Source organism: Typopeltis vanoorti, chromosome 18 (assembly GCF_054136105.1).
Source record: "Typopeltis vanoorti isolate ZY-2024b chromosome 18, IOZ_Tvanoo_1.0, whole genome shotgun sequence".
NCBI classification, from domain to species: Eukaryota; Metazoa; Arthropoda; class Arachnida; order Uropygi; family Thelyphonidae; genus Typopeltis; species Typopeltis vanoorti.
Genome location: NC_143566.1, coordinates 68,650,211 through 68,665,412, shown reverse-complemented (window position 1 = coordinate 68,665,412; position 15,202 = coordinate 68,650,211). Strand labels below are relative to the sequence as shown.

General features: G+C 36.2%; 1 protein-coding gene across 2 annotated transcripts in view; it reads right to left on the bottom strand.

The window, feature by feature from the left end:
• The window catches only part of Trs31 (trafficking protein particle complex subunit 31), a 331,260-nt gene that overhangs the window by 209,945 nt on the left and 106,113 nt on the right, over nucleotides 1-15,202 (bottom strand). The gene's annotated exons all lie outside the window — the stretch shown is intronic.

Here is a 15,202-nt window from a genome sequence, read left to right as displayed (position 1 = left end):
TACATTTTTAGCATCTTACACACACATTTGACATGGCACATTATCTCATATTTTTATATAGATAGATATATTGTTATTGTACATTTGCAGTACAAGCACATGAAACGTAAAACGATTAGTAATAAAGAAAGAAAGAATTAAAAACATAAAAGAAGTTTAATAACAATTTGATGTGATGGATGTGTTTCAATACTGCTACACAGAAAGTCAATATCAGGTGAAATATTTGAAACTGCAATTCTTAGATTTCTACTTTCATGAATAAGGATATATTTACTAATATTCATTAAGCGCCGAAATACGCAGGAAGCAAAATTTGTGAACCCGCACCAATGTGTGAATTTTTTCCATTAAAATATAAAAAATAACAAAAAAGAAATAATAAATAATAAAAATTAAATACACTTCTTTCAAGATAAAAAAAAAATCTACTTAGTCTTAAAACATTTTAAATTTGTTTTCATTATTTCACGGCCCCCAGGGGGGGGGGGGACGCGGCCCACAATTTGGGAAGCACCGGCCTATATAAGCTGTCATATTCATCTAGCATCATCTAATAAAACAGCATGGAAGCAAACCTTTATCAAGCCTCTCTCTAAAGAGATAAAAGCGCTACCAATTTATTGTTCCATTCCCTTCGACCCCTCCCCTATACCCTACCGCATTGCGGAATTTCACTGAGTTATTACACGAACATATATAAATTTTCACTGAAAAAATTCACAAGGTTTACTTTTAATTTCGAAGTACTGTATTTGGTAGTTTTATTTATTTACGTAATGTAATTCTATTTCATGTTATATGTTGTAAGTTTTGTATATTTATCTTACTTATCGCATCTATTGGAAAGTTCTGGTTATTACAAATGCCTGTTTTATCAATTATTACTGATGTTTTCATAATGGAATGTGATCAGTGAGAGGATGGGATCCGCGTGCATTATTTTATTTTTAGAGAGCGCATCGCACGTACCCGAAGTAACCAGGTAATCCAGCAACCTAAAACAGACACACAACGAACATCGGTAATTTACTTGTCTTACCCAGGGATGGAATATGCAGAATTTGACAGTTAATATTGGATACTAAAACTTGGAAAGTTGAGAAAGAAGTATTTATTTCCCTAAAATATTTCAGTACGTTTATTCTAACCTAAATGTTTTTCGATCATTTTGAGTTGCCGCCGTGTCATAGGACATCACTGTCCATCCGACAATTTTCGAAGTCAATCTACATTTAGAAATACACTACCGTAGTTATGAATAAAAGTAATGGTTTTATTTTATTGAGCGTTTTTATGATACTGAACTGGCATAGAAGAAATTGTTTTTCCCCATAAAAACGATTCTAGCAAAAATGCAACGAAGAATCGTATTATTAATAAAACCACAATAATAATAAATAGTCTTGTGTCGCTTATAAAATGCATTACTTTTTTCTTCGCAGATTAATAAACACACTAATATATAACTAGTTAACATATTTGCTTCAAACACTGGTATTAAAATTAGCCAGAGCATTAACAGAAGCTTATAAATTGATCAGATGCAGGAAGAAACACGTGACTATGATGATATATTAGGCAATTGTGGTAAGGCACATCCAAGCTAACATCTGACAAGTGAGATATTCGGCTGGTGAGTCAGTACAAAATTTTCAAGCCTTACTTATAGAGATACGTTGTAAGAAGAAAGTTTGTAGGAAGGGATGTAAGATATTCACAAGTAGTTGTTGATTCTCGATTTCTATGATAATATAAATTGGAACTAAGTAGTCTAATTAAACTCTAATGAAGTTTTCTATGGAGCTAAAATTTGCTTCATCCCTATGGAAAGGAAAATCTTCAACATTTCCGCCCACAAAAGACTGTAACTCTCCGAAAAGAAAAAAAAAAAAATAATAATCCAAAGTATGTAAAATATCAGTATATTTTTTCTCTTTTTAAAGTTTCAAATCTCGAGCCCCCCCCTAACGAGAAACGCGCTGTTTGAGACAGTTTGCCAACACTTAATTATAGCAGAACTTTTAGAACGTACCAGAAAGTTCTAGAATGACGCAGAAATTATAAGATAGCTATTTCTCAAATCTCGTTTAAGTGTGGTTTGGCCGATTACTGCCCAGGAAAAAATTTCCATTAGAAACAGTGGCGATCAACTACATACAGCTGCCAAAGCGTAGCACTAAAACAGATCATACTGCGAATCAAAAGAAACATTCCACCTTACCACAACAATAAACCGATGGAGCAATACACTCTAGTAAGGCATGTTGTCTGATAGCAGCCATAACAGAACACGTTCATCTGATTTGAAGAGTGATCTTGAGTTTTCTTTATGACATTATATTTCCATATTTTAATTCGTCAGTTTCAGCCAAAGTCGATCTCTGATGTTCTAATTATGCTAAAAGTACGAACTGATAGGTCATTAATACAGCACCTTGCAGGACTTTAGTTAACGCCATGTGCACGATGCAGTCATTCAGGGTGAGTCTATCTTGTAGCTTACTGTGTGGTTTACTCGTACAACGTATTCCAGATAAAAAAGAGGGGGTGGCATATAATTTTTGAAACACGGTTATATTCAGGGGGTGCTTAAGGGTCAAAGCTGTATAACTGAGAGGAGACCTCCACATAGCCTTTAAAGGAATGCGGAGAACCGACCAGGGCTTCTGACCTAATGTCCAATCCTCACCTTCTCGTGGTGCACCCTGTTGGGTATCTACATGGATACTGAACGGACGAGGATGGGCTGGCAATTTGGGATTTAGCCGACCAAATTGTATTCTTATTGGTTAAACCAAAATAAAAAATGATGGTACAACATGACAAAATTTCATGCCGGCTGGGGCGTCTCCCGGTTAAACAAGGCCCCCGTTGTTTTCGCCAGGGAACCAGGGCGAACAGCGAAAAGTCAGCTACTGGAACAAATCTGAAAACAAACCCAACTGAACATCACCAGAGTTAAAGATCGGTACTATCAACGTAAGAAGCCTGAATGGCAAAGAAATGGAGCTAGCTGAGGAATTAGATAAGTACCGGATCGACATAATAGGGATGACTGAAACAAAAAAGACCAAAACTGGTGAGATCTTTCTGAGCAATAAATACAAAATGTTATATTCAGGCAATGACAATCAAGGAAAAGAAGGAGTAGCCATAGTATTCAACACAAAACACGAGGCTAATCTTCTTGAATGGCAGTCAGTCTCAAGTAGAGTAATGTGGGCAAATATGAGAATGGGGAACTGGACAACAAGACTTATTTGTGCCTATGGTCCCACAGAAGGTTCTACTAAGGTAGAAGTGGAGGAATTTTTTGAGGCTTTAGAAAAAGCAACTGACACAATGAAAAAGGAAAAGTTGGTCCTTGTTGGGGATCTAAATAGTAGAGTAGGAAATGATTGTGAGACATACAAAAATATTTTGGGAAAATTTGGAGAAAAGAGCAAAGCTAATAATAATGGCAAATATCTGTTGGATTTCTGCTCAGGACATGGACTGGTTATTACTAACACCATGTTCCAACATAAAAATGTGCACAAATTCACATGAAGAGAAGAGGCAAGGAATAAGAAAAGTCTCATTGACTATGTTATTGTTGATAGTGATGTTTTCTCCCTGGTGCAGGACACCAGAGTGTACAGAGGATTTGAAATTGGAAGTGATCACTATTTAGTCTTGAGCAGGATAAAATTGAATTTCATATTGAAAAGAATAACATGTAAGAAAGTTTTAAAGCGAATAAAAGTTGAGCAGCTCTCAGATGTGAACTGTAGACTAAAATACAGAAATATTATTGAAAAGAAAATGAAAGAGTTTGAGAACAGGAATCAAACCTTGGAGATTCAGTGGCAAATCTGAAGGAAACATTGATTGATTCTGCCAGAGAGGCATGTGGTGAGGTTGTGTGCAAGGATAAAAAAATCAGAACTCCCTGGTGGACACAGGAAGTTAAAGAGGCAGTGAAGGAAAAGAAGAAAGCATATCAAAAGTTCCTGGCAAATAAGTCAGCTTTTACTCTTACAGAATACAGAGACAAATGTAAGAAAGCTAAACAGTGTGTAAAACTAGCTAAACAAAAGTCATGGGAGGACTTTGGCAAGAATATAGAAAATAAATATCAAGAAGGTGGCAAAATATTCTGGAGGTTGTTGAAGAAGCTTAGGAATGGAGGAAAGAGTGCTGTAAAAGGAATTAGAGATGATAAAGGTGAAATGAAAACAGGAGAAAAAGATATCCTTGAAGTATGGAGTAATTACTTTGAAAAACTGCTAAATGAAACAAGCAGTGATGACAGCACAGTGATAAAAAACACTGACCAGGCATGCAGTCAGGAATATATACATATCCATACTTGAAGTAGAAAAAGCCATCAGCAGCAGGAGTAGATGATATTCGACCAGAAATGCTGAAGTATGGTGGTATAGGAGTCTTACAGTGGCTGCACTGCATAGTTCAGAAAGCCTGGACAGAGGGACGAATTCCCGATGATTGGAGTAGAGCTCTCATAGTACCCATATATAAAAAGGGAAATAAAACTGAATGTGAGAATTACAGAGGTATTTCCCTACTGAGTGTTCCTGGCAAGATCTATGCAAGTATACTTGAGAAACGGTTGAGAAGAATTGTGGAGGAAAAGCTTGGTGAAGAACAAGCTGGATTCAGGCCAAATAGAGGCTGTCAGGATCAGATCTTCACTTTACGACAAATAGTCGAGAAAGCATGGGAATATAACAAAGATCTGTATTTAAGTTTTGTCGATTTGGAAAAGGCATATGACAAGGTGCCAAGAGAGAAGCTATTCAATACGCTGCAGTTATATGGTGTCAATGGGGCATTATATCAAGCAATACTTAGTCTTTATTTGAGTTGTGAGTCAGCAGTTAGAATTGAGGGAAGTACAGGAAGATGGTTTAATGTTAAATCTGGTGTGAGACAAGGATGTACATTATCCCCTCTGTTATTCATTATCTTTATGGATCACATTATGAAGGAATGTGGTATTAAACCTGATATCAAAATTGGAGATGTTAATGTCAGCTCTTTGCTTTATGCGGATGATGTTATACTTCTAAATAAATCCGCTACAAGTCTGCAAGATTCTCTGACTAAATTGAATAGTTGTTGTAATAGATATGGTATGAAGGTCAGCAATAAAAAGACAAAGACAATGAAAATAGGCAGAATCATTGAAAATGTCAACTGTGTTGTGAATGGAGAACCTGTGGAACAAGTAAAACATTTCAGCTACTTAGGCACGATTTTTACTGAAGATGGTAAACTAAATATAGAAATAGACAACAGGATCAGCAAAGCTGGTATCATGGGAAGTCAATTGAATAAATTCATATGGAATAAGAAAGAAATTAGTCGGAACACTAAATTAGCTGTATACAAGACAGTGTTCAAACCAATTTTAACTTATGGATCTGAGAGCTGGGTCAGAAGTAAAACACTTGACCAAAGACTAGAGACCGCAGATATGAGAGTCCTCAGAAAGATTAGGGGCATGAACAGATGGCATCAATGGCAATATCATATTAAAAATGAGGATATTAGGAAATAACTTGACATTGTCAGCATCCAGGAATGCGTTAGCAGAGCTAATCTCAGATGGTATGTTCACTTAAATAGAATGGGAGAGGAAAGATTAGCAAAACAAGTTTTCTCTGCCAGGTTGGCAGGAAAACGACCCAGAGTAAGACCAAGATATAGATGGATTGATGCGTACAAAGTGCCTTAGACGATAGAAATATAAGATCTGATAATGTTGGAGTCTTGACAAGTAACAGACTGATTTGGAGGAAAATTGTAGATAGGAAGTTAGTAATGATGTAAAGTTTCATGTAGTACTGTCATATCCTGTACACCCCTTGAAGGTACATGGCAGGAATTTGATGATGATGATGATGATGATGATGATGGTTATATTCAGAAAGATTCCTAGCACTATTCTCTCTAAACGTTTAGGGAGTTGAAGTCCATGCTTGATGGTACATGATGTTTGCTCCTCAACGTAGTAATAATCAACAACGGTTGAAGCTCACAAAAAATCGCCATCGATTATTATTGTCCTTTAGTGGCAATTTCGTCGGTTATTCTCGAAAGAGACAAAGAATGTGTTTCCAAATTTCTGAAGAAGTCACATGATGTAGATGATATTTCGCAAACACCTCATGCATATTAAATCTCCTGCTCGTAGTGTTTTTCTTACTTTAGTGAAACTAGCAAATCGACTGAAAGAAAACTGTTCGAATATACAGGCAATATATGACTTTTGCAGTGAAATAATTTCGATCTCACTGAGCATGTGGTTTCTACTGTCCACAACTGCTAGTGAAAAACAGATTCTTTAAGATCCTTAGCGGGTCTTGAATCTGTTTCAGCAATATCCATGGAAACAGTTTCAAATTTTAACTGCTTTTTTCAGGGTGTAACGAAGGATAGTAACGAAGTCCTTCGACACCGTTCCGATCTCAATTGCAATGCCTGTCTTAATTTCTCAAGTTCGTTGGGAATTAATGTTCTTTTTCTTCTACTGTCTCTCTGTTATTATTATTACAATTTCTTGTGAATCCTAATAAGTGTTCATCGTATATCATGCATTTATAAAAATTACGGAATGTAATAATTTCATAATAATTTATAAAGTTATTATATGTGTAGAGCTTAGAAAAGTTTCGATTGGCATTTCAAGGTGTTTGATTGGATTTACCAAAGAAGTAGTCTGAGTAAGCTTACATCGTAAGATCTGTAATAAGTTTTTGCATTTGGATGATTACTCAAATGCGAAGCAAAATACAGATCTTAAGTATCTTCAATAGCGTGTGATAACAGATGACTCTTCTTATTATTATTATTATACTGGCAGAGCATGGAGTCCAGAATTCACCATGAGAAGCCCGCTGATCATAATATCAGTTATAATCAATTGCTACAGAGAGATGTTTAAAATCAATTAATCAAACTGCAATAAAAAAAAGATCTACAAGCAGTGTGTGTGTGTGTGCTCCCAACAATGACCTATGGTAGTCTGACTGAAAAAAATCCCGAGAAACTGAAAACATCACAAAGAAAAGATAAAAAGGAAGAGATAAAAAGAATAATACTTAGATAAAGAAGCAAACAAAGGTAATGATGGACATTGCATTAGTAATAAAAGGCAACAAATGGTGCTGGACAGGACGTGATGATAATGTTCTGACAACAGATGGACAAAGAGACCAACTGACTGGACACCAGGAACTGATTATCGGAAACCAGGTAGACCAGTGGTAAGATGGAACGATGCGCTAACAAGATGTTATGGACATTTATGGTAGAGAGATGCACAAGACCGGCCAAAATGGAAGAAGCATGGAAAGGCATTCGTGCAGCAGCAAACTGAAGACAGCCATTGATGATTATGATAATCAGTTTATATTAATGTGACTCCCTCATGAATTGTAAGCCTATTTTTTTATTTTAAGTCCAGAAACCCTGCTATACAAACCAAACATGGAACTTTTCAAGCCACTTTAGGCCTCCAATAAGCGGAGTAGTAGTAGTCTATCTCCTACTTAAATCCATTCACAAACACCCATGCCCATAGCAGGATTCGAACTCGCAACCTGTTAGTTGGAGAGCGGGTGCGTTAACCTCTCGGCTAACTAGGCCGGCAATTTAGGTATTTTGAGACTAAATTTTAGATAGTATATCATATTTAAATGACGATCTGCTAGATCACACAACGGCTATCATGCACATCCTTAAACTCAATACAGTACTACTTCTCCTCCTCACTCCCTTGCTGCCTGAATTTGCATTCAACGTCCATGAATGATCCCTCGCTCCTACCAAATATTGAAAAATCTTTGCTGCAGCTCTCTTACAACATCTTCTTACCAACTTATATGTTTCTTTCATATCACACTTCCTCAGTCAACTGATAAGCTTTACAAGGCCGTGTTCGGACAATTTATCGCGTGACAATTCATCGCCGGGAAAATTCATCACAGAAAAATTCATTGCGCGAACTATTGATCGCTGAAAAAGTTATTCGCTAGAAAATTGAAATGATATTGCATTGATACCGATATATGAAAAGTAAATGCAGTGCAAGATAAATTTCACAAAATATCATTTTATTATGTATCTATGTATTAGTCCACGCGGTTAGTCGAGTGGCTGGTTGCTTCACAACCATAAGCCTGGGAAAGGAATGTCCTGGGTTCGATTCCCGTTGCTGACGTGAGGAGTGTAGGATCATTCTCAGACCGTAGATGCCACCAATGCAACTTGCTACAGACTGTCTAAACAGCTGGCCAACTCTCTGACCCCCCTCACCGGAAGGTCCACTTCCTATATAAAAAACTCGACCCACTTTAAAGCCCTCACAGAAAATTTAACCTTGAAAAATGCAGACATATTGGTAAGCTTTGATATCTCCTCTTTGTTTACCAATATTCCCTTAACTGACACCTTATCTCTCTTAAAAAACGTTTTTCCTTCTGACATCTTAGATCTCTTTTCCTTTGCCATTAATTCTGGGTATTTCTCTTGGAAGAACAAAATCTACAAGCAGATAGACATCCATGGGTCCCCTCTCCCTCACCCCCCCCTGCTAATTTCTATATGATTCAGCCCCACTCAAACCTTCTATCTGGCTAAGATATGTAGATGATGTGTTCTCTATTTGGCCTCATGGCCCAGACACGTTAAACTCCTTCCTCAATCATCTCAATAGCCTACATCCAAGAATCCAGTTTATTATGGAAAAGGAAAAGAACAATTGCTTACCCTTCCTGACACCATAGTCGCACGCCTGCCTAATGATACACTTGCCTTCACTGTATACAGAAAACCCACACACACAGGCAGATACATTCACAAACTTTCCCACCACCACCCCTCGCAACAATATGGCATCATTAAAACTCTTACAAAGAGAGCCCACAATCTTTGTTCCAGTAGAACCGTCCTCACTACTGAGCTTAACCACATACACAGCACTTTCTTCTCCAATGGCTACAGCGATCACAGTATCAAAAAAATAATCAGTTCCTCCCCCATTCCCCATCCTTCTCGTCAACAAGATTTTAAAAATGCCATCACCATACCCTACATCCGTGGCACATCCGAAAAAATAGCCAAGATACTAAAACGTACAACCTACACACGGCATATAAGCCCCACCGCAAACTTGCTACCCTTATCCGTTCTACGAAAGATCAGCTCCCTCCTCTCTCTCTGCCTGGAGTTTACAAAGTACCCTGTTCCTGTAAGCTGGCGTACTTTGGACAGACAGGCAGATCAGCATCCATCCGCCTGGAGGAACACAAGTCTTATATCTGTAAACACAACTATGGTCATTCAGGCTTGGCTGACCATGTTTTGGCCACCACCCACAGGGTATCATGGAAGAAAACCACTATGCTCCACCACAGCAAATTCAAGAAAGACTTTTCTTAGAAGCAGCAGCAGCTCTCAGAAACCAACCAAATCTTAATAAATATGGTTGCATTAAGCTTCCGAAGATTTGGGAAACACTCATCACCAGAGGTCACACCTTACATTCCAGGCCACCTACTACCGCCCTTAGAGGGCGCTCCACCTAGATAGGACTTTAGTGTTACCCACATGGTTGGGCTTAGTATTGTATGATATTTGTGTGCATGTTACATTAGTTGTTTTTGTAATCCCCGTAGATGTCCTAGTGACTAAGACGAAATATAGGAAGTATCAAATTCTATTTTAATCCTTTTTGAGTGTCGTAAAAAATCCATTAATCCTCCCACATGATTTCTCAGACATAGCCAAGTTAGCTGGTCTTAGGCGAGGACTGCAGGGTTTTTCTCCCCAGTTTATGTGGAGTTTTTCCTCCGACAAGCAAACAGCAAACCGGCCCTGAGAAGATAACGCTTCTACAGACATAGGATACACTGGGAGGCATAGGGCCAACCACCTTATTCTCGTATAACGGTTGCGGTTATAAGGAATAGAAACCTTCGATACCGTAAAGGTAAAAGAGGGAAAGAACTATGTATTATTTATTTAGATTTTCATAAGGATATTTTTATCCTTTTACAGTGAAAGTAATATTTTATTGATTGGTGAGTTTGCTAATTTCTGTTTCGTCTTAAAATGATATAAATATTTTTTCTTACTTTGATACTACAGATTCTGTTGATGGAATATTAATATTTACAAAATTATAACCGCAACCGTTATACGAGGATAAGGTGGTTGGCCCTATGCCTCCCCGTGTATCTTATGTCTGTAGAGGCGTTATCTTCTCAGTGCCTGTTTGCTTGCTTGCGGGAGGAAAAACCCCACATAAACTAGGGAGAAAATCCCTGCATTCCTCGCCCAAGACCGGCTAAGTCTGAGAAAGATCCTAAACTCCTCGCGTCAGCGACGGGAATTGAACCCAGAACACTCCTTTCCCAGGCATATGGTTGTGAAGCAACCAGCTACTCGGCTAACCGCGCGGACTAATACATAGATACATAATAAAATTATATTCTGTGAAATTTATCTTGCACTGCATTTACTTTTTATATATCGGTATCAATGCAATTCATTTCAGTTTTCTAGCGAATAACATTTTCAGCGATCAATAGTTCACGCGATGAATTTTTCTGTGATGAATTTTCCACGCGATAAATTGTCCCCACGATGAATTTTCCACGATGAATTATCCGTAAACCTTACAAAGTTGCATTCCCTTCAAAATGATATCCCTAAATCGTTCAACTCATGCTGAAGTACCTTATATAATACATCGCTGACTCTGAAATCCATTCTCAGGTTTGCTGCTTATCTGTTCCTCATTGTAAAAACCATGAACTATAAAATAACTAAACTTACTCGTATTCCATGCACCTCTTTAAGAAAGCATTGAAAGGATTAGTCTAAATTATCGACGAAACAACTAAGGCTAGGAAGTCAATGTATTTATTCTGATTGACTAATTTGCGCGTGTTCTTCTGTTGAGTTTGCCTGTTTTGTGAGATGAAACACCAGAGTTTCTGAGATGAAAAACAAGACAGTTGAAGGAATGAGAAAACTTCGATACGAGACCGGCTGCAATCTTTAGCTGAAAAATCGTTAGAATGTCCTTTTCCTTACGTCCTAAAAGGAAACTTAGGTTTCCGGCTGCTATACATGCATTTTTCGTACGGCATCCACAGTTCACTTTTTTTACATAGCAACAAAAATATGGCAAATAAATTTTTTTTTACTGTTATATTAATTAGATCTAGTATATTAGATGACCTTGATCGGCCAACAATTATTTACGATTTTTTCTTGAAAAAAATCTGGAAGAAATTTGCAAGTTGTCAACAACAATTATTTGTTGTTGACTATAATAGATATGACATCGCACTTCCACGAAATATACAAACTCATGCTTTTATTTTCGCAACAAATTTCGCTCTTTCTTAACGATGTAACTGCGTATTAACACGCTGCTGATCTGATTTTTAATAACAAACAACTGGAATTTTTTATTCATATTTTTCCCCAATTGTCCTAATACACTGCAAGTTTACAGCCTTTCGAGGATGAGATTCAATAAAAATAAACAAATAAATAAAATAGAATAAAAAGTACATAAAAACAACAACCGACATGCTTTAATATAAAAAATGTAACTCACTCAAAGCGTAATTGAATGTGCATCAAAAAATATAGGTTACCTGGAGAAGTGCACATTGCATTCATTAACTTTGTTGTTACTCTGACACCGGTTTCCATAGCAACCATCAATCAGATGATTCTAACTATATAGTGTTTTCTCAAGATGTAGCGACGATATAGTAAGAATAATTTCAAGGGGATTATTTATTTATTAATCTATATTACTCAAGATTTCATTTTATAATCCATCAAGGGGGCATTAATATTTATGGACAAACTTTTTTTAAGTACTGAAAGCAAAATATTACACGAAAGAGCTGAAATTTAACCGCGCATGCGTGCAGCGATTGTTATATTCCCATACGTCTTGTAAAGTTTGTGATTTTACTAATATAAACGATAAGAAAAGTGTTCTTTACATTCTGCCACTCACGTGGTAACTACTTAAACCGCTGGCTCAGATAAAGATAGTAGTTATGTTCTGAAGTGATTAGCTAAACACTAGACGAAGGGAAATCTCTTTAATTACTGCTGACAAATTAATTCCCTTTTTATTATCCCTGCAACCTCAAATCAAAAACAGATTTTTGTTAAAAAAAATCATTTAACCTCATCGACCACATCGTACACAACCCTTCGCCTTTCAATCTGTCTACACATCAGGTCAAGCATGCGAACTTTAGCTATGATGATAACCTCTTGTCACTTCGCGAGCTATTTCTGTTTGATCTATACTTCTTTAAACGACTTACAGAAAAACGTCACTGTTGAACTGTTGTTGCCAGAGCGCATATAATTTGACTGGCAGCACGCTTCAGCCACGTGCAATAATATTAGTAGAATTATGAGAAAGAACCTCGTTGGCTTAAAGAGAAAATCCAGAGGCTCAGTTTTGAATTTCAACAAAATCGGAAAAAATAAAAAAAGCCCCAAAAAAAAAAAACTGTTGACTTGTACAATGACCCCGACCTTGATATTGATACTAAGTGTTGATTTATTTATTTAAACAACACTGCAAACTATTCCACAAATTATTTGTTTGTCAAGCATCTTATATAATACTGAACAAACTCCACTGATGTCAAAGACCGACAGGCCTTGGACATCAATCTATAAGACAGATCTTCCTGTTTGTTGAAAAGTATTTATGTGATTTAACTGTAAATAATATAATACAGTATTTCTTAAAATATTAATTAATGCAATGTTTGTATTAAAAAACACTCTGTAAAATAAAACTGTAATTAAATTAGAAAAATAAACATAATAAATTAGCAAGTTATACAAAATGTGAATCCCTCCCACAAAAGGTTGCAAACCTATTACGGAGGCAGAGTTGCATAATTAAAGCAACCCTGTTCTAGAGCTAAAGATCACACACGCCGAACTTTTCTCAAGCCACTTAAAGTCTCCAATAAACAGGATGGTGGTCTTCACTGCACAACAAAATTCATCCATCACCTCAAGACATTCACAAATATTCATGGCCAAGGTAGGATTTGAATAATAAAGATATGGACAAACTAAAGGAAATATAGGCAATTGAAATTTAAACTCCGCCAAACTGTTTCGTGTAAACAGTTCAAACAGTCTGTAAATGACACATATTTGGTCAAGGACATGTGCTGTATTTAATATAGTAACTCTATTATTATTATTATTATTATTATTATTACTATCGTTTTATTTTATTGTTATCGCTAGATCTTTTCAATGGAATTACTGTTCGAACTGATAATAATAATAATTATTTCCCGGCTTGATGTCAATTCCTATTTGCTCGTAGAATCGCCAAGAAGATTTTTGAGTCGTTCAACTGAACCATTTTAGCGGGAAAAAATACGCAAAACAGTATTACATCTACCAAAAACGGCTCTAGTCTCACGTGTGATAGTGAAAGATATTAAACGTAAAAATAAATAATAAAAACTTAATTTTTTTAAACAAAACATTTATTTAGAAGCAAATATTTCCTTATTTGTTAATTTAAAAATATTATTCTAAAATATAATCATTATTTTAAAATAAAATGTCATTTATTAGCAAAATTGTGAATAATACAATTCGAGTGTTAAAGAAGTACATAAGAGAGAGAGAGAGAGAGAGAGAGCGCCCGTGTAGCTCTGTGACATTTCTTTTCATATCCTACACGAACAGAAGAAACCCTGTTATGGGTTAGATTCTGGTTGCCGACGAGAGAAATTTTTTCAGCAGTTTCATATTTTTATTTCAAAACAAACAAGATAGAAGTTTTTTCTTCACCTTTGAGTTTCCTCACTAAAATTCGGTTTTTAACTCCGAAAATGAGAAAAATCCACCGTAGAGGCTAGGTTATTTCAGAAAACAATACGTGTTAGGTTTAGAAAGCCCGAGATAGCCTGTCTAGCCCAATGCTTCCAACATCATCGGTAGCCATAAGTTCAGGTATTGATGATGGTTAAGAATAGAGAACAGCTGCTCACTGATTTCCAAAAGTTAGGCTAAAAGAGTTCCGTCTATTTTCTTTAGGAACTAAAAGGAATTCAGTGATTTATGTTTTATTCAAATAAACATGAAAACTACGAAGTGATATTGCTAGATATATATATTTTTTTGGTGAAAGTCGTAAGATGCGTAAACACCTAGTAGGTTTTCTGTCCTCCGTTTGTCCATCAGCTCTGGTTATAGAATTTTGATTTAAATCAGAGACCATTTGAAGGACAAAACGTTTCGCAGTTATATAAAGTAATAACGCCCACTGAATGGAATTTTCTGAAATTTGATATTTAGGATCTGTACTATAAAGAATAAAAAAAAAGGGGGGGAATAAAGCTGAATGTGAGAATTACAGAGGAATTTCTCTACTAAGTGTTCCAGATAAGATTTATACAAGCATACTTGAAATGAAGCTGAGAAAAATTGTGGAAGAGAAACTTGGAGAAGAACAAGCTGGATTCAGGCCAAATAAAGGTTGTCAATATCAGATTTTCACTTTAAGACAAATAGTCGAGAAATCGGGAATTTCTCAGAGAGAAGGATCTTGACTTAAGTTTTGTAGATCTGAAAAAGGCACACGACAAGGTGTCCAAAGAAAAGCTTTTCAAATCATTACAATTATATGAGGTGAATGGTATATTATGCAGAACAATACATAGTTTATATTTAAGATGTCAGTCAGCAGCAGTTAGAATTGAAGGAAATATGGGAGGATCGTTTGATGTAAAATCAGATGTAAGATCAGGATGCACATTATCTCGATTCTTATCTATATGAATCATATTATGAAAGAAAGTAGCATTTGGCGTGATATTAGAGTTGGAGATGTCCAACTTAGCTCTTACTTTATGCAAATGATGTTGTACTCTTAAACACATCTAGTACAAGTCTCCAGGATTCTCTGACTAAATTGAATAACAGCTGTAACAAATTTGGCAGGAAAATCAGCAATAAAAAGACCAAACTATGAAAATAGGCAGGAGCATAGAAAACGTCAGCTGCATTCTGAATGAAGATCACATACAACTAGTAAAATATTTCAGCTATCCAGGCACAGTTTTTAATGAAGACGGCAAGTTGAATCTGGAAATAGACAACAGAATAA